At 39.1% G+C, this 16,106-nt stretch overlaps 1 long non-coding RNA gene across 1 annotated transcript in view; it reads right to left on the minus strand.

Moving 5' to 3' along the window:
* Positions 1–9,333: 9,333 nt before the first annotated feature.
* Positions 9,334–16,106, minus strand: part of LOC308509602 — a 147,276-nt gene continuing 140,503 nt past the window's right edge. Inside the window, exon 5 of the long non-coding RNA XR_013995218.1 lies at positions 9,334–12,051. This is a non-coding gene — a long non-coding RNA (uncharacterized lncRNA). The remainder of the gene's footprint in view (positions 12,052–16,106) is intronic.

The following is a 16,106-nucleotide window of genomic DNA, read 5'->3' on the forward strand; positions in this document are numbered from 1 at the left end:
TCACTCTGCTCTCTCTTCACTATGGTATGATTCTTGTCCCTCTTCCTACCCCCATCAACCTACATAACCCACACAAGACTACAATTTGATTTACAGAGGCAGCAAGTTTGAGGGTCTTTGGTTTTGAGACTTGGGTCCTAATTCTAGCTTTTTCTTGTGACTCTGAATTTAATCTTTACTTGAGAGTTTGCCATGCTGGAAAAAAAATACAATAGTAGCAACATGCATTCCCACCAAGATGTTTACCTCTCCTATCATGAAGGGAAACCAAAAATACACAAGAATTCTCGTTCTTCTCTTTGGGGGAACAGCAAGTGGAGGACCACACTTGGTGGCTTTACCCCAGAGCTCCCCAATGACAAACGGAGCTCTTCTTGAACGATCACAATATAGTTTGCTGCCCGAGTTTAGTGCATGAGTGTGTGCTGTTCATGAATATATGTATACACACACACACACACACATACACACACACACCTATTTTTTATCTCATCAGGAGGGTAGGAGTGGCAGCCACAAGCTCCAATACCAACATGTGAGGAAAGGAAGGACTAGAAAACCGTGGTGGCCAATGCGAGAAGAATCTTAGAGGAAACTGACCTGTGCAGTCCTCTAGGGTGACATACTTGAGGTCAGAAAACCCATCCTAATGGTGCAGGAGGATCGGAAGAAAGACGCAGCAAGTGAAGACGACTTGGGTCTTGAGCGACAGAGGCAAGTCACCCTGAATTTGAGATTTAACTCCAGTGACCTTAGAAGAAGCAGAGGCCTGTGTACTGGCTACTTGTAGACTTATGACATAATCTTGCAAGGTTTCCGGCTTTGTTGGTCACCATCCTAAAGAACTCCTTGAAAGTCATAGAGAAGCCCAAGTCCTGGGGAAGCAATTTTAGTCTCTTCTGCCTACCAAGCACTCTGGTGGTGTGACCATCGTGTTTCCCATGAGCCCGCTGTGGAGCAAAACTTCCAGATCAGAGCTATACAGATGTCATCAGTGCTGTTGCTCGAGGATGGCACAGAAATCTGACATGTCATAGCAGTAATGAGAGAGAAATGATGTGGCTGAATCCATACCTAGCCAAAGAAGGAGGGCTTGCTGCATAAGTCCCTGTACCGGGCTGTCCTGAAGCTCTGGCTCTGAGCCACGGTTGGCCGTTCTAAGGAGCTGAACTAGATACCCTTGCCGTTAGGCCAACACGGCATCGTGCTCCCAAGTCCATCAGATAGGGCCCAGGGTCCCCGTGTCAAGACAAAGGTCTTTGTGTTAAACTCCAGTATATGTGCCACTTCTACTTCCTTATTATGTGGGTCAGTAGAACTGGCTTCATAATTGTACCCTACAAATACTTGGTGACTAAGGTAGAGTAGAAACCCTTTGCTACCTACCCATAGGTAAACAAACCTTTGTAGATGCCCACAGAGTGGACCCAGGCAGTCCTGAATTACTAGCAGCAGTGGGCTGTGCCCTCAACTGTGTAGCAAGAGCTACACAGTTCACTTCAATGCTTCCACAGATACAGTTATGTATGCCAGGTACCTGTGATAGGCGGTGGGAATACAGCAGAACAGCGTAGAGAACCCAGTCCCAACCTCAGTGATGGCCAACCAGATTCAGGGCAAGAGATGCAGTGATGGGAACACATAAAAGAGTTTTGGAGTGCATGCTTGGCGGTCTCAGAAAGCGTCTCCAGAACTCACTCTGAAAATGTAGAAGTAAGCGAAGCAAAGGATGGTGCTAGGTATGCTGTGGGGAGCTAGGAAACAACCAGAGAAAGGTCCTGAGGCCTGTTATTTCAACAGATCCACCAATAGTTTCCTCTCACGGGAGTGTGGGTATGAGAGGGTCTGAAGAGACACGAGGCTGAGGGTGGGGAGATAAGCAGGAGCCAGATCATGCAAGGTCATCCAGAAGTTTAGACTATAACGTTGGGACAATGCTGCCATTAAAAGGATTAAAGCTGATTTACATTTTTTATTTTGGCCATGCAGCAGATGTATCGTTCTAGTGTTTTCTAGAGTGTGTTCTGAAGGACCTGGTCCTATAAATTGTTTCACCAGAAAGGCTTCTGAGCCAAGTAAGTTGAGGAAGTGATCTGTACCATCTCTCTCTCTCTCAAAGATTCATTACCACGCTGAAGGCTACCAGAAATCGTGCAGCAAAGCATGTTTAACTTTCTTTAACCTAGCATTGCCAAAATCCTATTAGGTCCTACAGAATGAAACACTATAGAACGCGCAGTGTAGGATAGTAAAAATCGGAGGCAGTTGTAAATCCACTCAAGTTCACAGCTATTGCCTGGGCAGGTAGTCTGTGACCCCCCCCACACACACACACTATCTGCTCTGCCTAAGTACCAGAATCACTAATCACTAACTAGCACTTCAGGCTCACGGCCCATCCCCAGCCTGAACTGGATCTGAGGACTTGTGACCTTTAAGCAGGGGGAAAGTAGCAACACAAAGGCAAAAATCCCAGACGGGTGATTTGGACTAGTCTTTTCAGTATTAGTACTTTGACTATGTTGTATTAGGTTGGTGCAAAAATAGTTGCAGATTAAAAGGTTAAAAAATAGCAAAATCCACAATTACTTTTGCACCTAATATTAATACCTATCTCTGTATAGTAAAACCTCTTTATTAAGGGGAAAGGTCGGATTTATTTAACCGAAAATCTTAATTATGTAATATCTGTAAAGATAGAGTTTCATTACTTTTGAAGCATGTACTCTGTCTAGTCTAACCATTACTGGCCTCTTGGAGCTATTTTAATGAGTTCCTTCTACCCTAGTAAACCAAATGTATGTAGGTGACATCCCCTGTGGACTAGCAGTGTTTTGAAAGTTTGTTTCCTTAAGTATTTAAATATCCCTAACAAGACCCTGTTTATATTACTAATTTTCACTTTTTATTAAGAACGGGTTTACCAAGCCCTAGACCATGTCATAAATTTTGAGAGGCATATGAATCAATGGAGTTTATTTTCTTATTCATGTATTTTAATACATATATATAATAGTTTTATGGTTATGAGGAGAAAGGTTATCTGAAGTCCATGGCGGACAAAAATTTTAAAGGCCTTTCATTCTGTTTCACATATACCTCTAGTCTCGGTGCTAAATAATTTGATATAATAAGGAATCTGCCTTGAACCAGGTCTAGCTTCCATGTAAGATGTTGAAGCCTTCCGAAATTTGGAGGAAATATTTACAAAACCTTGTATTTATTGGAGGCGTATCAGCAGTCAAATTTTTAACTTTAGAAAATGTTATTTAACAAATAATCAAAGAACTGAATCATTGTACTTTCTTATTATAAGCACTTACTGGAGATCAGCAAAAGCATGGATATAATTTTAATGGTCAACATTCATTGAACACTTGCTCTATTCTAGGTTCCATTATTAGCCCGCCCCCACTTCACTGGTTAAGAAACTGAGGCAAGAAAGTTTAAGGAACTTACCCCAAACCACAGATTAAAAGTGGCAGAGTCCAAATTTAACTCAGGTGTTCTAACCCCAGAGAGCACTCTGTTGAAAGGAACATGACATGGGAGTAAGCTCCTAAGATTCCTTCTCATTTTAAGATTCTACATTCCTATGGAATTGAAAACACGGTGTTTTCCCCAGACCTCGCTTTGACAGAAGCCTAGTGCTGCAGTGTCTAGAAGGGATTCAGCTCAGGAGTCACCCTCCAGAACGAAGTCTTCGGCCACGCCCCCCTCAGCACCCACTCTCAGGGCTCTGAGAACCGTGAACATTTCTCTGTCTTGGCACGTACATTATCACATAGTACTGCAACTGTCTTCACTTGTCTAACTCTCACTTGTGCTTTATTGGTGTTTGGACATAACCCAAGGCCTGGCATCACAGAGCCCTGTAACTGTGTTTAGGGAATGAGTAAAATGAAAGAGTGAATAATTCACAATTTACCAGTTACAAAGTTGAGAAGGGAGTTGGGACCAGTCTTGGACAGTGGTGCCCGAGGAGATGCCTGCTATGGGGCCAGTCTACAGAAACTATTAATACTCGAATGCAATATAAGAAAATCATTAGTAAGATGTGATTGATATTTCAAAATGCTGTTTTGCGGGTGTTTGAGGGATTCTATACATTGTCTTGGAGAGGTGCAGGGGAGAAGACAGGCAGATAGAGTCGGGCCAACCTCTTATAGGTTCTCTCACTGCTATCTGCCCGCATGAGGAAGGGACTCACGTTTAAGGTCTACCCATGGCCACGTGTCAGATATTACACATGGCAAGGCTTTCTTCACATGTTAACCAACTCAATAACCCCAACAACCCTAACCGTAACCCCAACCATGTAAACCAGAGTTGGCCCAAATGTGCCTTTAATGTGAATTCAACTACATGCTCTCTGTGCGTGTGCGTGTGTGTATACACACATATATACCAGGGATACCCTCCAAAATGTACACAAGTGGACACTTTGGTCAATGCTGCTCAAGCAGTAGTTCGCTGTCATCAGAAGTGTCTGGACGCTGATGGGAACCACTTTGAGCACCTCTTGTAATTGCAGAAGTCAGACATGACTTGTATTCAACTTTCGTGATGGGTATATATTGAGTATTGCAACTAATGCAGTTTTTTCCTTTTCCAAAATGTGTATACATTTTTTGGGCACCTTTTGTATATATTTGTATATATCTACTTCATCTCTTCATCTGTGCTTACAAGAACTATTTAGGAGTTGCTAAGGGTCATTAGAGGAATATACCAGGCCATATGTACTTCTTTTACTCCATGGATGATGAAAGGCTTTAAGGGTAGTTACAACTGCATACCTGAGAAAGACATAACACCACCATATTATCACCCCCATTTTATAGGTGAGAGAATGAAGGCTTAAAGGCTTTGCACAACTTGCATTCAAACCTGCTGCAAAGCTTCTGTCTTCTGCACCTGTCTGGATTCCCCTTTGTGTTGTTTTGTGGCTGTTGTAGGGGCCCTGTAGCCATTCTGTTGCTGCCATTGTCATCCATTCAGCAAATATTTATTGACGATTGACAAGTCCTGTGTTAATGCATACTTGAACGGAAATATTTCCCTCCCCAAGGCAGCTTAATCATCCAGTGGGGAGAAGGAAATGTAAGTAATACAAAGCAGGCTAACAGAAGAGAAGTACAGTCAGCCCTTGATTGACCAGAGTTTGAGGGAGGGATAGGAAAAGGTGTGTCACAGTTAAAACAAAACTAGTAAGAAGGGGATTGGAAAAAACAGTTACCCTAAGCTTAGTTAGAATTACACCCCTATGTTAACGGTATAATTGTGCCATCGGAAAGTTTTAAAATAATAAGACACAACAGTTGAAGAACACAAAGCATCACTTTTGTTGTCTGATGAAAAATCCCCCAAAGGTATCTGTTTAATGGTTTGATATTGTCTGTTCCTCAGTTGCGAGCTCCCTTTTAAACATTGGAACAAAGCCTAGGCAACATCAGTTTATCTCTGAGCAAGCTGTATTCTTCACTGTTAAGCTAGTAGACAGTCTAGGTCAGCGGTTTTAAGCCACGCTGAGCCCTAAGAATCTTCTGGGAGGGGCCTGAGGGGCTGTTGTAGTAGGTGGGAGAGGAATTGGTTGAGTCTTGGCCCCTGTTCAACTCAACCTCCTTCTTTTTCAATATAAAGCAAGATTCCCTTTGAATAAATGGTTCAACAGCTTAAAAAAAGAAAGTCTGTAAATAGTTCTATATCATCTTGTTTTGGCGGGAAACTCTCCCTTTCTCCTCCCCTCATTCACCACTCTCCATCACACGCGTATCATCTCAGTCTTCTCTTCTAGATGTCACCAAACCCTAGTTCACATCGACTCCGGATTGGTTAAGTTTGGCTCCAAAGTTTAATGATCCACTTGCTTAATGTCCTCAGATCCCTCACTTTTTTCTTCATTCTTCTGAGTTGGGCAAGTTTAAGGATGGTCCAACCAAGTGTGTGAGGAGATGGAGAAAACGGCATTTTCTAGCACTCCAGTAGGAGTACTGAGCAGGTTCAGAAGGATCCCCAGGATTATCTGCCTGGTGTAGTGATGGGCGGGGTTTGTGAGGCACTAGAGTCATGCAAAAGTAGATGGGTGACAATCTGAGTGCCAAGGAGGGTGTGTCCTAGTGCCACAGGGTTTTCATCTTACTGAGGGGGTATGAAGCAGGGGACTGCAGAGAGGAGACAACTATGAGTAACCTAGGCTCTTCTGCCACCCTCAGTTTCTCCTTTGAGCAAATGCCAAAGTGATTTCAAGTGTCACCAAATGATGAACCTATCCAGGTCATTCACATACCTTGGTCCAGTCGTGCCTCCGGTCATACATTGGCTTTTAGTGAGGCTGGAAAATAATCTAATTTGAAATGCAACAATTTCAGGGACAGTGTGTTAGGGCACATGCGATTCAAAAGAAAAGTCTCAGCTTTGGCTGCAATGCCCTTCATTTCTTCGGCACCTCTTTCTACCAATTCTGTGTTAAAGAAAATCTTCAGCATGGGAGAGGTAAAAAGTCTGTAATACCTCAGCTGCCATAAGGATCATCCCCATGGCACAGGGATGAAGGAATGGCTGCCCAGGATAGTGGAAGTTCATTGATTCAATTCTCCTGCTCACCATCCATGGATGAGTAACTGACAGATGTTGGAAAAGAACAAGAAGACAAGGCTGATTGGCAAGGGGCAGGAGTCATTCAACCTTAAAGTAGAAACAGTGTAGCATCTGTTGGTTAAAATGAAGTTCAAACCATAGACATCTTATAGGTCAATGTCACACAGATTTGTGGGCATCAAAAACTTTTTTTACACAAAAGCATTGTTTTATGTATATATATATATATATGTGTATATACATACGTGTGTGTGTGTGTGTGTGTGTGTGTGTATTTAATCCAACTTAGGTATTGTTGTTTTTGGCTTCTCAATTACCGCGCCTATATCATCTGGTAACAGAATACCTTTAGATCTTTTCAAAACCCTCCTACCTACGTTCGCACCCCATGCAGTTTGCAGAGGGCAGGGAGACTGAAACTTCCCTGGTTCCAGCGGCATGTTGGTCACCCAAATCACCTTTCTCTTGGTCACAGTGATTGATTGAAAGATGGGCATGTGACTCAGGCTGGTCCAATTAAAGCTATCTATGGGAATTTTACTGGAATTACCAGAAAAGAAACATTTTCTCATCCGGAAATCATGGATGGAGGACTATAAGCTTGCAGCTGCCTGGGTCCAGCTTTGATACAATGGACAAAGCCTGTTTGAAAATAAATCCAATGCAGAGAAAAATAGTAAAAAACTAGTCATAGTCCTCATGATACCTTTTCTGTCCTGGATCCAGCTGACTCTAAAGCCGGGATGGCCTAGAAGTTTCAATTATATAAGCCAATAATTCTCCCTTATCCTACATTTCCCTCCCTCCCTCCCTCCCTCCCTCCCTCCCTCCCTCCCTCCCTCCCTCCTTTCCTTCCTTCCTTCCTTCCTTCCTTCCTTCCTTCCTTCCTTCCTTCCTTCCTTCCTTCCTTCCATTCTTTCAGTTGTGTGCTCGTGTGTGTGTGTGTGTGTGTGTGTGTGTGTGTGTGTGTGTGTGTGTATAGAGGGGTATGATTGACATATCCATAAATTAGGGGCTGATTAAATGAATTATATTATATCCAAATGAAATACATGCAATAATTAAATAGACTCATGTAAAACTACACATGAATCATTATATTATTTATCATAGCAAAAAAAGTGAAAAACAACTGAAAGCCACTATTGTGGGATGGGATAAATAAAGTATATTTTATATCCATACACTCAAATAAGCAACTGTTAAAATGCGTCATATTAAGCTATATTGATTGACATTAGAGAAGATTTTCATGACATATTGTTGATTTTAAAAAGCAGGTTATAAGTCAAGTTATAAAAACACTCTTGTAGGGCGGCTGGCTAGCTCAGTTGGTTAGGGCGTGGAGCTAATAACACCAAGGTTGTTGGTTCAATCCCCACATGGGCCACTGTGAGCTGAGCCTCCTTAACGAAAAAAATACTCTTATGAAATTACATGATTTTGTGTATGTAAATCTAGCAAACTCTAGAAAGGTAGTTAAACATCATTACTCTGGGATTTTAGGTGCTTTTTAGTATCATTTATTCTTTTCTATATTGCTTTAATTGCATATGTATAGCTATGTAATATATATATATATAATATATATGTATGAAAATGAAAACTTTCTATTTTCTAGAAAGAAAAAAAGTAGAGAGAGAATGGATGAAAGGAAAGGAGGGAGAATCTAAAGAGAAGAAAGAATGGGAATGTCCATAGTCTGACGTTTGCTAAATGAGTCAGAAAAAGATTCAAGGAGGTGATACCATCTCATGAATCTTAAAAGGGTATTTTCCAGGTAGACAGATGAAGAGAGGACATCCAGAAAGATAAAACAGGAATGGCGGAGGTACAGAAAAGTGAGAAGCCATGATGTCGTAAGGAGGAATGTTTCTGATATAGCTAAATAAGTGTTAGTAAAATAGCAATTTAATCTTAATAATTAGGCAGAGTCAATTAAAGTCAAGGAATTTCATATTGCATATGGGATGTACAAGGGAACAAGACAATACTGTATCTCAAGGACACTGGTCTCTCTACAGCCCGTTGTTTAACCACATCTCCCCTTTGAGGTCTAATAAATGTCTCCAATTAACATGTCCAAAGCAAAACTTGATTTCCTGTCCAAATCTGCTGAGCCTCCTCTGTGGTAGTTAATTTTATGTGTTAACTTGACTGGGCCATAGGTTGCCTAGATATTTGGTCAAGCATTATTCTGGGTGTTTCTGTCAGAGTGTTTTGGGATGACATTAACATTTAAGTCACCAGACAGTAAAACAGATCGCTCTCCCTAGAGGGGGTGGGCCAAATCAGGTGAAGACCTAAACAGAACAAAAAGGCTGACCATCCCGCAAGAAAGACAGAATCCTTTCTGCCTGTCTTCATACTGGGACATCGGATTTTTCCTGTCTCTGCACTGGAACTAAAACACAGTGGTTCTTCCTGGGCCTTGAGCCTGCCGGCCTTGGGACTAGAACTACACCATCAGCTGTCCCGGGTCTGCGGGTTGCTGACTCACCTGCAGATGTTGGCACTTATCAGCCTCCATAATCACATGTCAGATCATGTCCACTCTCTGCTCACTACCCAGTAATGCTTCCCATCTCATTCCGGCAGAATCCACTTCTTCACCATGGACCTGTCTCCCCTCTAACTCACTGGCTCCACCTCCTGCCACTCCTCATTCAATTCATTCTGCTTGCTGGCCTCCTGCCCCGCCTCACCCTTTTTTTTTTTTTTTTTTTTTTTTTTAGGCCAGAACCCTCTCTGTTCAGATGCTCTATTCCCAGGTGTCTGCAGGGTCCTGCCTCACTCCTTTCAGGTGTATCCCTCAGAGACCTTCCCTGCCACTTCATATGAACTATCACTGCCAAGCATATAATGTATCTTATTTTATATATTTCCCAATTCTCCTTCCAGAATCTGAGGCCCATGAAAGCAGACAATTACCTTGTTTCTCTATCGCCTGCACATGGAGCAGAAGCTGGCACATGGGTGGGGGGTGAGGACACTTAATACCCGTTTGTTGAGGATTGAATTTTTTTTCCACACGTTGAAGGAAACAAGGTGCTTTTGATGTAATAACAGTTAACATTTGTTAACTGTATATTGAGCACTATGCCACACAGCTGACATAAATGAACTCAGTTCTATAACAACCCTAAGGCGCACATAGCATTTTCTGAATGAGGAAACCGAGGCAGAGATAACCTGAGTAACGTCACACAGCTGACAAGGACAACTCCAGACACCAGGTTTGACCACTAGTTCTCCCATTCAGAGTCTCCTTCTCGCAGATACATTAACACCGAAGAACAGCAAGGATTGAAAAAGACTTATCCCAAAGTATATCTTCCAGAGATACAAATATTTCCTACTACGTATTATCTCCGCCAGCTCACAAGTAAACACCATAGCAGAGAGCAAACGATTTCCTCAGGGGCTCCTGTGCAGTTTGTGCTGTGACACCTTTGAAGCAATGTGGCCAAGACTACAAGGTAACAGTAAAGACTTGTTTGAAAAGCTTTCTTGGGTCAGCAGACCTTATCAATTTGGTAGGAATTTTACAAGCCTATTTGAAAATACAGCCAGTTGTTTTTTGTTTTCTACTCTTGTCAATTTATTCATTTGTGTATCTAAAAGTTATTTACTAAGCACCATTAGGTATCAAGCACAGTTCTAGGTACCGGGGGAATAGAAATATCTTCTTTCATGAACTCTTATGACATTTGTAACAAAATGGAGCTTATATGTCATAGTGATTTGGAGCTAAACTCAGCAGTCAGAGAGACTTAGATACAAATCCCAGCCCTGCCATTACTGGCTACACGGCCTCAGGCAAGTTATGTAACTTGTGTAAATCTCAGTTTCCTTGTTTATAAAATGGAGGCGATGTGGATTATAAGATCTACCACACTGGTTTATTAGGGAAATTAAATGAGATTGCCTGATACATACTAAGCATTTGGAAATACACTACGCATGATGGAGAGGGTAGGCTTGTAAAATCTTTGTGATTTTTTTGTATATGGTTGGATATGTATGATGAATTTACAGTTTTGCAGGTTTCTCTTCATTTAACTGACAAGAGCTTATTTGAATTTTAGTGTATTGAAAGAGTGCAAGTTTGGTCAACATTTTTGATCAGAGTGCTAAACCTTCTCATGAAGTCAAAGGGTCTAACACTTAAGTAGACATCATGTTAGCACTGGTAAGAGAACTCTGATTAATAAATTCATTCATTCATTTTTCCTTCTGGGGACTTTGGGGAAAGCTGCCATTTGCATAGAACTCCTTTGCCTCTCAAAGCCCTCAAAACAAAATTCTTAAATATCTCATCATGGGCTCATGAGATCGTAGACTTTGTTCTTCCCATGTCAGAAGTAACAACAGTTTTTATAGTACTAATAGACTCATTACAAAGAATAAGGGATATCTCAGGTGATTCCTGAATGGACCAAGTATTCATATTTATTTATAGGCCCTTCTGCATACATGGACATTGGATCAGGAGTGAGGAACCATAAATTCTAATCCTTGGCCTGATACTAATTACATGTTTGATCTTGACTTTAATGGTAATTTGGTGCTTGCCTATCTGTATCACAAGGTTAATATCTATATCATCTTCCATCACCCACAAATAAAGCTAATCAACAAGAAACCTATCTTACTTGCTACGTAGCTAAAGATGAGGGTACAGGGACCTGTTAAAGAACAGATGAGCACAGGGCACTTGCATTTCAAGTTGTAAACACTGTCACAGCGCAATACAAGAAGACAGTAATAAGGGTTAAAGTAATAACATCCATCCAACTTTCTTTAAAGCATAAAGACATACAATAGCTACATTCGCTTTCTTGAAAACTATTTGACTAACATCTGGCATAAAAACCTATTGAAATGCAAATGCTAACATATCTAATATCATGTACAAAAAGTTGAAAACTGGGGCTTTCCTTGCCTGTAGTTCAGTGACTCCACGGCATGTTTAGTTAGAATCGATATTAGATTTAAAATTCAGTTCAGACAAGTGCTTCAGAGGGGGCTGGTCTTCAAATGAGGCGCTATATCCAGCACATAACTTTTTGAGGACTCTGGGATCTTTCGTGATAAGACGGATACTTTCAGTCTGAGCTCCTGATGAAACAGAATTAATAACCTGTCTTAGCTTAAAACCATTTCACCCTTGGGAAACAAAAGAGCTCATCAGGACAACTGGTTATATTTTGCAGATTGAAAGGGGCCATTGAGTAAATGCTTTGGTGTGAACATTCTCTTGGTGGGGAAAAGGTTGCCTAACATTCCTTCTGATGCTGCAAGTTGGGCTTCTTTGCATTGAAGAATGCGTCTGAGGTGCTTTCTGAAGGAAGATTGGAGACAGGTTGTCAGAATTGTGGCTCAGCCAGGAGTACTCTGAATCCAGGGAGCTCCTCATTACTGCAAATTAACCTGGGCCCATTATACTACCTGAGGAGAAATAAGGAATAAGTAAAAATGAGTGACTGCATTTTTCGCATGCCTGTTACCTTTGTTTGATTTCCTGAGAATCTGTGTGCAGTGTGAGGCAGAGAAATGGTTGATTCCCTGAGCTTGATGAAATAGTTAAACAGAAGATAAGAATCCTCATCACTGTAGTAGAGTGATTTTAGCATAAAATAGGCACTCGATTTATGAAAATTATTAATAAGACAGAGTGAATTTAAAGCATTAACCCTTCTGAAAATTTAGCTGTGGTAAAGTCCTGAAGTTTTCTCACCTCAGTGGATGACTGTGGATATTTACACAATTGAGTAGTTATTTATAGGAACCAACTAAAAACCAACATCCTCAAGAACAAGTAAATATGAAAAAGAACTGGTTAGAAATTTTGGATATTTTTTAAACATTTCAGGAGAGAACTTGAGGTAAGAAATCCTGTCCAACTCCTTCTTTGATTGGAGAACCATTATTTTAGGACAGAGTTTTCTCCTAATTGTACGCCAGAGTATATGCCAAAGGGAAAACATTTAGCAATCCTAAAACTTTTACCTCCTAAAATTTTAGATGGATTGCTCTTCAGAATGGTTTTCTAACCAACATTATAGGAAATCTTCTAGTTGGTAAAAGGTCAAATGTCTACACACTTCTTGTAAATTGAATGATGTTTTTCAAACAAATGGTATCGAGTATTTAACATAATTGATTTTTCATAGAGATGGTCTCTAGTATTTAACATACTGAACCCAAAGGAAGATTTTTTATTGTCCAGGTACTATACGTATATGAAATTAACATGTAATTCTCATTGATCAATACTGTAGGTTCCATGTCATGATTAATTCCAAGAACACTAGTTTCTGCATCTTCTGTGGAAACTACATTTCTCAGTTGCAAAAACATTCTAGGAGTTTTCAGGTTGTCTTTATCTTGCTCTTTTTCATGACAAAGTGCAAAAGATTCCTGAACAAACTGTCTGCCCATTAAGAACTTCCTGTAACTACCACCACAATCAAGAAAGAAAACTGTTCTGTCACCCTAAGCCTCCCTCCTGCTACCCCTTTAAAGCCACACCCACTTCCTCTCCCATCCATCCGCAACCCCTGGCAACCACGAGTCTTTATCTCTATAATTTTATTTTGAGAGGGTTATATAAACGGAGTTATTCAGTATGGAACTTTTTTTTTTCCATCCATCATCCTTCCCTGGCATTTCACCCTAGTTGTTGCATATATCAATACTGGGTTCCTTTTATTGCTGAGTACTCTCCTTTGGCATGGATATGCCACAGTTTGTTGATCCATGTACCCACAGAAGGACAACTGGATAGTTCCCAGTTTGGGGCTCTTACGAATAAAGCTGTTATGAACTATCATGTACAAGTTTCTGCATGAACATAAATTTTCACTTCTCTGTGGTAAATGCCCAGGAGTGCAGTTGCTGAATCATATGGTAAGTACACGTTTAATTTAAAAAGTAACTGTCGAATGTTTTTCAGAGTAGCTGCAGCGTTTAACATTCCTACTAGCAATGTATGAGTGATCCAGTTTCTCTGCATTCTTCCCAGGATTTGGTGTAGTCATTATTTTTAATTTTAGCCATTCTGATAGATGCATAGTGGTATCTCATTGTGGGTTTAATTTACATTTCCTTAAGGGCTAAAGAGGTTGAACATAGTTTTATATGCTTACTTGCCATCTGCATGTTCCCTTTGGTGAAGTGTTTGTTCATGTCTTTGGCCCATTTTCTAATATGATTGTTTGTTTACCACTGTGCCTTTGAGAATTCTTTATATTTTCTAGATATAAGTCATTTGTCAGATATGCGTTTTGCAAATATTTTCTCCCAAGTTGCAATTTGTCTTTTTATCCTCTTAAGAGAGTCTTCTGGAGAGCAAATGTTTTTAATTTTGATGAAGTCCAAATTATCAGTTTTTCTTTTTATAAATTTGTGTTTTTGGTATGAAGTTTAAGAATTCTGCCTAGCTCTAGGTCACAAAGATTTTCTCATTTTTTTAAACTTTTATAGTTTTAAATGTAAGTCTGTAAATTCATTTTTAATTAATTTAGTCATTTTGTATATAGTATGAGGTTAAGGTGGGTTTTTTTTTTTTAATGGATGTCCAATTGTTTCAGTCCAGTTTGTTGGAAAGACTGTCCTTCCTTTACTGAATTACTTTTGTACCTTTCTCAAAAATAGTTGAGCGTATTTGTGTGGGTTCTTTTCTGGGTTCTCTATTCTGCTCCATTGATCTCTGTGTCTCTCCTTCTACCAATGCCACACAGTCTTGATTACATAACTACATAAGTCTTGAAATCAGACTTCCACTTCATTCTTCTTTTGCAAAATTGTTATAGTTATTCTAGTTCCTTTGCTTTTTCATATAAATTTTAGAATAATCTTAACTCTGTCTACAAAAACATTTTATTGGTGTTTTCATAGGAATCACATTAAACTTGTATATCAATTTGGGAAAATCGACATCTTTATTACGTTGAGTCTTCCAATCCATGAACACAGTATGTCTCGTCATTTATTCATCTTTGATCTCTTTCATCAGCATCTCACAATTTTCACCATACAGAGTCTATATGTTTTATTAGATTTACACTTAAATATTCAATATTCTTTGGAACAATTATAAATGGTATTGCATTTTTTTTTTAAATTTAGGTTTCTACTTGTTTGCTATGAGTATACAGAAATGCAATTGATTTTGGCATGTCGATCTTGCTGAACTCACTTGTGAGTCCTAAAAGGTTTTGTCGTTGTTGTTGTTTTTGGTAGATTACTTTGGATTTTCTAAGATATATAATCATGTTACCTGAAAATAGAGACAGTTTTATTTCTTTCATTCATCATATTGTATTTTTTAAAAGTTAAGTTCCATGCTTCTTTCAAGATACATAGCTTAAAAAGATTCTGAAAATTTGAAAAGAAAGAATGGAACAAGATATACCAGGCAAATACACACACACACACACACACACACACACACACACACACACCAAATAGTATAGACTTATTAATATCAGAAAACATAGAATATAAGCATTAATAATAAAAATAAAAATGGGACACAATATAAATATCAATCCACCAAAAATACAATTATCATGAATTTCTACACAGTTAGCAACATGGTGTTGATATTAGTCAAGCAAAAAGTGAAAATCATAAAGACAGTTTTGCAAAATACAGTGGGATATTTGAACAATTAAAAAGCGAATTAAAAGCGAGTTGATCAATAAGAATAAATTACAAGGATATGAAACTTTGAAAAATAAATTTATCAAGTTTGAGTTCATGTGCACACACACACACACCACTAATATCCAACTAATACGTAGGACATACATTTTGATTTCAAGCACTAGTGGAACTTGTATAAAATGGACCATACAAAATGGTCCTTTGATAAATTTCAAAGTAGTTACCATGTAGACCACAAACTATTTTCATGGTACATTTAAATTAGAAATCAACAATAAAAATAAAATCTAAAAAGCACATATGTTTGGAATATTAAAGATACTCTTAATCCAATGATTAAGAAAAAAATCACAGTGGAAATAATAAAATATTTAGAAATGAACACTACAAAATTAACACCTGCAAAAAAAAAACCCCCTAAGCTTAGCTAAAATGATATTTAAAGATAAATTGTAGTCTTAAATTCATTTATCAAAAAGAAAACTGAAAACAAGTGATCTACAAGAACAGAGTAAACCCAGATAGAGTGAAAGGTAAAAAATAATAACAATTTTAAAGGTAGAAATTAATAATATTTAAAACAAATAAACAAGAGAAAGGCAAGCAAATCTAAAACCTGCTCTTGTACACTATTTTAAGTCTAATCCTTTGATTAGACGAGTCATTCACATGGTTCAAAATTAAAAATGTATGAACTGGTATGTAATTAAAAACTTTATTTCCATTTCTTTTGTCTGGCCATTCAATTTGTCTTTCACAGACAAACAATATTATCTTCTTTCTCATCGCTCCAGAGATAACTTTTGTTCTTCGAGCCAGTATACGTAGTATAG

This window comes from Rhinolophus hipposideros (assembly GCF_964194185.1).
Source record: "Rhinolophus hipposideros genome assembly, chromosome: 16".
NCBI lineage: Eukaryota > Metazoa > Chordata > Mammalia > Chiroptera > Rhinolophidae > Rhinolophus > Rhinolophus hipposideros.